The sequence below is a fragment of the Marmota flaviventris genome, chromosome 6 (genome assembly GCF_047511675.1).
Source record: "Marmota flaviventris isolate mMarFla1 chromosome 6, mMarFla1.hap1, whole genome shotgun sequence".
In the NCBI taxonomy this organism is placed as follows: domain Eukaryota; kingdom Metazoa; phylum Chordata; class Mammalia; order Rodentia; family Sciuridae; genus Marmota; species Marmota flaviventris.
Genome location: NC_092503.1, coordinates 2,654,223 through 2,663,632, shown reverse-complemented (window position 1 = coordinate 2,663,632; position 9,410 = coordinate 2,654,223). Strand labels below are relative to the sequence as shown.

The 9,410-nt window shown below is 40.4% G+C and overlaps 1 pseudogene; it reads right to left on the bottom strand.

Moving 5' to 3' along the window:
- Positions 1 to 284: 284 nt before the first annotated feature.
- Positions 285 to 519, bottom strand: LOC114095970 (large ribosomal subunit protein eL38 pseudogene; annotated as a pseudogene).
- Positions 520 to 9,410: the final 8,891 nt, after the last annotated feature.

Below are 9,410 nucleotides of genomic sequence, written 5' to 3'. Positions count from 1 at the left end.
GTTAGAGTTCACTTGTAGCTTTTGGATGTGCTCTGCTGTAGCCTCCAGTCGCTGTCGCCTGCACTCATGCTGTGCTCTTCCTCGCAGAGCTCATCAGTGATGTGTGCACACTGTGCTGGGGCTCTACCACCTGCATGTCTCAGTGATGATCTGCGGACACACTAGCGCTGGTTTCATCACTGCTTAGGATTGAGTGCTGATGTGTGATATATGGACAGCTTGGCCTCACGTTTTTTTAAAAACTATTATTAAAATTTTAATGTAGTTCAATCAGCTTGTCTGGTTCATTTCAGTTCCTTCACTGCCAAGCCTGTGGGCAGGGCTGCTTCAGCTTCTCTGCCTTCTCCTCATCTGTAATGACCAAGATAAAAAGGTACTTTCTGCTTTGACCTTCAAATTTCACATTATCCTCATTTTTCTGATCTTGGCAGATTTGGCATCCTTTCGCCTGGCTGTGAGCAGAAAGTGTTTGATTTCCTCCATTTTTTGAGGCCTGGCGTCATGCTGTGCAGAAGGCATGGACTGGCACTTGTCCCTGAGAACAGCCAGAGGTACCACACCGTTGCCACACCACAGTCCTTAGTGGAGATGTGTGAGGACATCTTGCCTCAGCATCCTGCTGTGACACTGATCTCAGTCATGCTGCTTGCTGCAGCATGGTGCCCCTCCACAAACCTGACATGAGGTGGACATTCTCCTGTGGCCTGTCCTTCATACCCCATTCAGGACATGTGCACACAATGCTGTGGCCTCTGGACACTCCTCAGACCTCCGCCTTGGTGGGAGGACATGAGCTGCTGTAAACTCCCACCACTCCACTCACCTCAGTTGTGTGATGTGGACCTACTCACAGACCCAGGAAACCGTAGACAGCTCTGCTTCTCCCTCCTGCCACACCATAGACCTCGGATGAGATATGGGGACTGGAGCCCCTTCTACCTCTTGGATCCCACCGGTGATGTGTGGACATGTTCTGCCTCAGACACCAGCCCTTCCAGACACGCATTTGTTTGACAAACTCTGCTGTGGTTTCCTGTTACCTCCCTGACTTCCATTATGATGTGAAGAAACACCCAGCTACAATCCCCCAAAGCTGTCCCTAAACAACCAGTGTAACAATTATTTACCTTGCATTTATATCGTATTAGGCATTACAAGTAATCTAGACATCATTAAGACTGTATGTGAGGATGTTTGCAGGCTTTATACATACACTACTCCATTTTATTTAAGGTCTTGGGCATTGGCAAATTTTGATATCTGAGTGGTGTCCTGGGACCAGTCCTCATGGATATCAACAGACAATTGTTTTCTTTTTTCTTTTGTGCTGGGAATTTAACCCATGGGCACCAAGATGCTGAGGCAGGCCTCAAACTTGTGACCCTCTTGTCTCAGCCTGCCAAGTCACTGGGATTACAGGCATGTGCCACCATACCCAACATAAATGTATCTTTATGTATTTATTAAAAACCAAGAATAAAACCAGTCTAGTTCAGAACAAAGAAATAACAGTTACATGGGGCTAGTTAGAATTCTAGAAAAACACAATCTTATAAATGGGCTCTGGGATTTATAAAATGTCGAGTGTATTTATAGCTTTAAACCACAAAGCATAGGGTAACAATTATGTTTCTTGCTGATCAGGAATTATAACTGGTTCTAGGAAAATTTAAGCTATCTTATAAGAAAGGAACTGGGTGTGGTCTCAGTCTAAATAGTTGGGGAAGGGGTCTTTTGTACCAAAGGACAGCAGAGGTTAACAATGTTTTAGGATACTGCAGTTTGGCCTAGTCCCGAGGCCAGCTTGAATCTGGGAGTGGACATTTCTGCATCCCATTCCTAAGGTCAGCTGCATGTAGATGTGCACTGAGCCAATGTCACTTCAATGCCACTCCAACTTTTATTTTCTTCTTTGATATTTCTCCCTTTTGGTCAAAATCTTTCCACAAAAAAGCATTCACGGTCCATGTAGTATTAGAATCATCCACAACAGTAGGATAGATCTGTCCCAGGAAGTAACATCTGTCACTGCAGGTATACTTGGCAGCTGTGGTGATGGAACAAGTTTTGGGTCTTTGGCCACATTTTTTTTTTTATTGGTTGTTCAAAACATTACAAAGCTCATGACATATCATCTTTCATACATTTGATTCACGTGGGTTTTGGCCACATCTAAACAACAAGGAAGTAACTGAAAAACCATAGCCTCAGTCAGGTCAGGTAGTCTCTGAGGTCAACAGGGAGTCCAGAGGGCTATGGCCTGATAAGTGGTTTTTTTTGGTAGTGGGCTATCATTATTTTGGTTTTAGCAATATTCCTGAGATACTGAGATATACAAACTACAAGAAAGTTAAACAAGATATAAACAGAACAGGCAGTGATAACCAGCAAAAGAATATTTGAAATATTGAAGGTGGCCAACTAAGTGTTGAATTCCAGTCTAGGGGCATGAGGTAAAATGGTACTCCATAAGAGGGTCTGGTTGAGAGTTTGAATCCAGGCTGGAATGGGGGCACTATAGAGATATCACAATAGAAGCAAGTCATAGCTTTTAGCAAAAGCTCCAGCAGGGAATTGTTGATAGATCCAATATAGATTCCCAGCAAAAGTCATAGATGGCAACATTTGGACTAGAATGTTCTTTTTTCAAAGAGGGAGATTCAGTAAGAGTTGAAATTGGGGTCTATGAGAGAATGAGAAAGTGAGACTAAAAGGACTCACTTTTTAGAGCATTAAGGGAAGTAGGGATCAATCTGAGCCAGATTTCTTAAAATGAATCTTCTAAGGAGGAGCCAATGTTACACGGGTGCAAAGTATCTAGGGAGTTTGGTATTCTTAACACAGTGTGAATGAACAGCAAGGTTAGAGAGGATTTGCAAAAGATTCTGCATAGGTTTTAAGACAGAGAGAAAGGCAACAATATCAGTTAGGACTCAGTAAAATCAGGGCCCATTTAAATGAATATCTTTCCCAAGGATTTTAGAGGATGAAGGAAGTAGCCTCTGTGTTTCCTAAGTCAAAAGTTCTGCCAGATTTTGTCTTCAGGAGTTTGAGACAATAGTTTTAGGTTGAAACAAAATCAATGAAACCAGTGACTTTCCTTAGTTTGTTTGGTCTCACATCTATTCTTCCCCGTTTTGTCTAGTGGTTTCACAAACCCATCAGTTTCTTCATTATAGACTTGTAGAACTTCTTACCCCGTCCAAAGTTATTGGAATCCTATACCTACAAGAGTTATTTCCATCTTTTTCTTGAAGAAAAGACACAACACTTTGGGATCATAGTTGCTTGCAAACAACTTCCAGAAAGGCATCAGAATAAAGCCACTTAACTATGGATGCGACTTAAAATAGCCATGGTTAAAGATCTGAGGATTACTCACAACTGATGGGGTAATTTGGTTATTCTTGGAGCATATAATAATTTAACATTAGAATTAGGATTGATTACATACACTAAAAAATACCAGATTTCTAAGAACACATATTTACACATTAACAGAAATATAAGTCTAATGTGTGAGTTGGACTTCTAGGACATCTGGAAATGCCAAAGTTAGTTCTAGACTGAGAAGACTTAATTTTGCAATTTGATTTTGGGACATTTGTCAAACATTTCAGAGATCTAAAATATTTGGTTAAATAAGAAAAGCCAAGGTGACAAAAATATTTTAAAGAAAAACCTCTGAAAATGTTCTATGAAGTATAGATCAAAGCTCTAAGAAAATTCTGCCTTACAAACATGGAATCAAACTTTAGTTCCACCAGTGCACCTTTGATATCAGCACTTAACCTCCAGAAAAACTTATATATAATGTTGCCAACTTAAACACACATGAAATCTTCCATAATAGAGCATGGTCCTTGCATGGACAAGGTCCTGGGTTTGACCCCCAGCACTGCCAAAAACCAAAATATGCCACAAGATCCACTCTTTGCCATATCCTCCTATAACTTCCTCAAACTTCTTGTAACTTGTCCGAGCCCTGAATTTTATCCCACAGCTTTCTATTTTGAAACAATCAGCCATAGGTTGATTCTTTTCTGCTCAGTATCTTTCCATTCCACGAGGCAGCAATGGGCGGAAGTCATGGAGGAAGGTATGTTAGAAGATTTTAGTTCAGAGACACACTGTTAATTTCTGACTTATTTCTTGGAAGGAGTTTTTTTTTTTTTAATTTGTAATTTTTTTCTTTGTCTTATTTAGAAGTTTCTAAGTACAGTTGAAAAATAAGCCTCCTACTCATTTTGTCTGGTTCTAAAACCAGCTTTTTCTAAGTATGCACTCAAATAAACTAATTTGGGAATTTTCAAAGTTCCCTATTTTGGCCAATTCAATTTAAAATCTTCCCAGGTTACTTGGGCCTATTTGTCAATATATTTACATGAGAAGGATTCATGTATTATAAATAGAACCAGTTAGATTTCAAAAGGGGGGCTATTCTTTCCCATGTCACCAGTTGGAATGGTAGCTGTCCCCTTGTGTGTCTCATTGTGGAACTTCATCCAGGTAAACTGACCAGGAGGGTTTCTCTCCAGAAGCATCCTTTGGAGGATGTTTAATTGTGCTAGAAAGTACCTAAATAAAGAAAAATCTGCAATTGACTTAAGAGTGGAGATTTCAGACAAAATCTTAAGGTTTTGTGTTTATATATGTCTCCTTTGCTTAACATGTGGGATCTCAAGATATTATACATCTCATGAAATCCCCCTGTAGGGAAATACTGACTCATACAAGATCAAGAGAATTATTTGAATTTATACAGTGTAAACTGTGAGTAAAAATGCAGAGTCTGGCATTTAGAGAGGTTGGATATGAACTGTAAATCAAAAAAGGCATGAGATAAAACTTTCACAGGATTATCTTTGAGAACAAGTTTAAAAAATTAAAATACCTAGGTTCTAATGTATTAGAAATTCAGTGGCAAAATGCAGAATTGATCATTTAGTCAGAACTCACTGGGGGTGGGCTGACAGGGTAGAGATGTGAAACACATAACGAAATTGTTCAGAGGGCTGACCACCTCAAAGGTCATTGGCAGAGTGGCCTCCAACCTCAGATAGCCCAAAGTGCTACCTTCTAAGAATTAGCAGCTGCTAGAATGCAAAAGTCTTTATAGTGAAAGTAAAAACAAAGTGTCCTCCTAAACTCCATTCTGGTTAAGTGTTTCCATAACAGGAAAAAACAGCTTCAAGTGAACAGTGACTTTAAGCTCACAGACCTGGGAGATGTGTTCAAGGACAAAACTGAAAAGCTTTTTTGAACTTCTATTCAGTAGTTTCCCTGTTTGAGGCAATATGTTAATATCATTATGAAAATATTTTCCTAGGTCAAGTAAGCAAGCAAGTATGAAATGTCTATTATGAGGAAAATGTCATTCAACATAAGAAGAGATTCAATTATAAAACCAAAAACATTAAGTAGAAATACCTTATTAGAATTAAAGTAGAAATATCAATATGAACTTGTGATTAAAAAAATAATAAATCCCTTATGGTGCTCTGTACTGAAATGGCCAAGAAGCAGTGTCCCTCTGGCAGCATGAGTGTGTGAAGTCCCTATGTTGGTCACAAACACCAGTCCTCATAACCAGAGTCCCTGGAAGAAATTTCTCTTCCATGTCATGGGCAGGGGAGGGACAGTGTGGGCCAGAAAGCACAGAAGCTCTAAAAAATTAATGGAATTGTGGGAAAGGCACAGTGGTGCCCACCTGCAATGCCAACAACTCAGGAGGCTGAGACAGGAGAGATCACAAGTTTGAGGCCATGCTTGGCAACATAAAAAGGGCTTGAGACGTAGCTCAGTGAATACCCTTGGCTCCCATCCCTAGTACCACCCACACAAAGAAATTAATGAAATTTTGTCAAAAGGATATCTTTAAATGGGCTCCCAGGAGCCAAAGGTATGTCATTTGAGCCACCCCCCCCCCAAATAATCATAATAATCACGATCCATAGAAACACATTAATCTATAACAATTCTAGAGTCTATGGCTGGGCTTGTAGCTCAGTGGTAGAGCACTTGCCTAGTACATGTGAAGCACTGGGTTTGATCCTCAGCACCACATTATAATAAATAAATAAAGATATTGTATCCATCTACAACTAAAAAAATTCTAGAGTCTATTACCATTCTTAAAACAAAAAAATATTCAAAAGTTATCACAACTAAAATAGCTATGACACTAATTCTTTCGTTTTAAAAATCAAGAGAATTGAGCCTATATACTATTTTCAGTATGGGCTGTGTTTGTAAGGGAATGGGTTTAGTTCATGTGCATACAGTTAAATTTTACTTTATAGAAGTCTACCTAATAACAATAGAAAACTATCATTAAACCATCCCCAATGAAATTACCTGTTTATGTGGGAATTTTCAATCACGGATGAAACACTGTCACATGTGACTAGATAAATATCCCTTTCAGAGGACCTGAAAGAATGAGCTGTGGTTCATTAAGTGAACACTGAGGTTGTGTGCCTGCAGGCTAATGAATGTTTATAGGAAGGCAAATTTTGACCTGCAGCTAGCTTTCATAATAAAGTGGTCAGGAAGTAACTGATCCTTTGTGATTTCTATTACATCCAATAAAAACAAAAACAAGCCCAGGAATCCTGTGTGACCAAACTGGCTTGAATTAGTTCTCCACAGCTACCTGGAGTAAGATAGGGTAAGATCCGGGGAAAAGCAATGTTCTAACCTCAATGGCTCCTTCTGTAGTCTCCACTCAGTCCCAGGTCATTAACCTGCCAGGCAGGCTGTCATCAGAGTTACTGGGTCTTTGCTCATGGCAATGTAGTCTGAATGTTCGCTCCTCTTCTAGACCTTAAGACAAGAGATCATTTTGAAGCTATCAAATGTCTTTTTAGCAATCTGATTATATCAGATTGCTAAGAAGACATTTATATATTTATATAGACAGGTGCTATATCAACTTGTTTTTATTTTCCTCCCTGTGTAAACTAAATAATCTGTGAAAACAGCTGATAAATCCAAACAAAAAGACAAAGTAACTGGACCCAAATTAAGGTTCAGAAGACAGAACTGCATTATTACTACATGGAGCATGGGAAGAAGGAACAGACCTGAGCATGTGATATTAAGCCACCTGCAGAGAGAATTACAAAGAGGCCATTGACTTCCTGTTTCCTCATACTGGCAAGTCTCACTGTGCTTGCTGCCTGTGGAGTCACACTTCCTAGGCTTTCAGGACTCAGGCTGTGTAGACTGAAGATTCCTGGTTGTCCAGTAAGGGCTTTATAATTGTCACCTCTGCCCCAGAGTTCGCTGTAATAGAACTGCCAGTGAAGCTGAGACCAACAAGGCACTGACTACAGCCCTGACAACTGGTATCAACGTCATCTTAAAAGTTAGTTCCAATTCATTAGGATCTTCAAATTCTATTTCATTATTTGAAATGAAAAATGTTTTTAGCTTTTTAGAATTATTTGTGGAGAATATTATATGTGATTATATATATTATATCAAGTTTTTGAAGATGTACTGCTAACATTTTAGCTTTTTTTTTTTGGTAGTACTGGAGATGGAACTCAGGACCTTGTAAATGCCAGGCACGTTCTACCACTGAAGTATAACCCCAGTCCCACTTTTAATGTAATTGTTTTATATCAGCCCAACTCGGTTTGCACATTTTCACTATGTGGCTTATTATTTTAAAGCCAACCTTCTTGCAGTAATGTGATTATATTGCTGTTTTCCAACACACACCAAATACCATGGCCACAGATGGATATGGTGGCATACACCTGTAATCCCAGCTACTTAGGAGGCAGAGGCCGGAGGATTGCAAGTTCAAGGCCAGCCTAGGCAACCCAGTGAAACCCTATCACAAAATTGTTTTTTTAAAGCTGGGACTGTAGCTCAGTGGTAGAGCACCCCTAAGTTCAATTCCCAGTACTGCAAAATTCTAAAAGTCATAAAGTTGGTGACTGAAGACACCTAATGTGGTTTCTAGTCCTTAGGACTGAACATTGCCATGCATGCCACTCTCTTAGAATGTAACAGGCATTCACTGAGAGCTGTGGCAATATACATATTTCTAGAAAACATAGCTCAAGTACGATAAAGGAGTGTTAGGAGATTCCCAGAGCTAGGAGTCAGTATTGCCCAGGAAGTCTTCTGTCTCCAAGTCCAGGGGGATTAAATAATTGGTCAGACCATATTTTGATAAAGCTACTACTTATAAACTATTACTCTTGAGTGTTCTTTTTGCTAACAGTAGACACTGGATGTGGTACACTTAAAGGAACCAAGGATCTGAACAAAATCTTGTCTGGCCTCAATGCTGTAGGAAAGTAAGAACTGGGTTCCAACAGAGGAAAATGCACACCTTCCTGTTGCTTCAGCCATTCATCTTGCATTCTTGCTGTTGTTTTTGAAGAACTCAGCTATGTGGAAGGGAAGCATGACAGCTGAGATCTTCCTGTGGCCCTGAGTGAGGTGTCCTATCAGTCTCTACTTGGCTCCTAATGACTGCTCAGCTAGCAGTCTGTGGCTCCCATAGCAACTCCAGAGGCCATGTGAGCATTCACACTCACTGCTTGTATTTAGTCACAAGTCTGTCTCTTCAGACAAAGCTCTGGCTAGCAGAAAGTACTGGGCAGACCTCATCTCCTTATGTTCTTGCGTACCTGAGCTTGCTTTTCTCTCGGGGACTCCTCTGCAGTATCTGTTCCTGGGTCCCGGCAGCTCCTGTGCTCCTAGATGGGCTTACTTCCACTGCCACCACTTGGTGGGCTGGCAAATCTTCCGATGGAGGTCTGGAATATCTTCTTGCTTCTTCCTCAGTTCGAGCCTGACAGGATGGGATCTTTGAAAGGAAGACAAAAACTCAAAACCACAAACCCTTACATTCACTAATGCTGGAGAAGGAAGCCTGAGGTGGTTTCAGTGGTTATGATAAATTAAGCAGTTGGAATGGCTAAACCTAATGAAACAACCTATGGATCCTAGTGTTGATTCCTTGAACAAAACTCAACTCCACTTTAGGGAACTATGGAAGAATGAGCCCAAGGGAGCCTGTTTGGCACTGTACCTGGTTGAGTCCATCCTGCCATGGCCCCAGATCAGTGTGACAGGCAGGGAGGTGGGGTGACCTGGTCCTGCTAAATACCAGGTGTTTCACAAATTCTGCACCATGACCATGATACTTCCTCTATAAAAGGTCCTACCTGCTTCACAGGGCTGTGTGAAGCCCAGAGAGAACAGGAACAGTGACGCATGGGCATATACATTCTGAACAGCTGGGACTGTAGCACTTTCCTGAGAAATTGGCCTTCAGACCCTTCACTTCCTCAGGAAATCCTAATAATTTTCAAGGAATTATAGTTTTCACCTATAATGTCTTCTTTTATATTGTTCTGCAGTTCCCTAGCAAATAAAGCAAGATA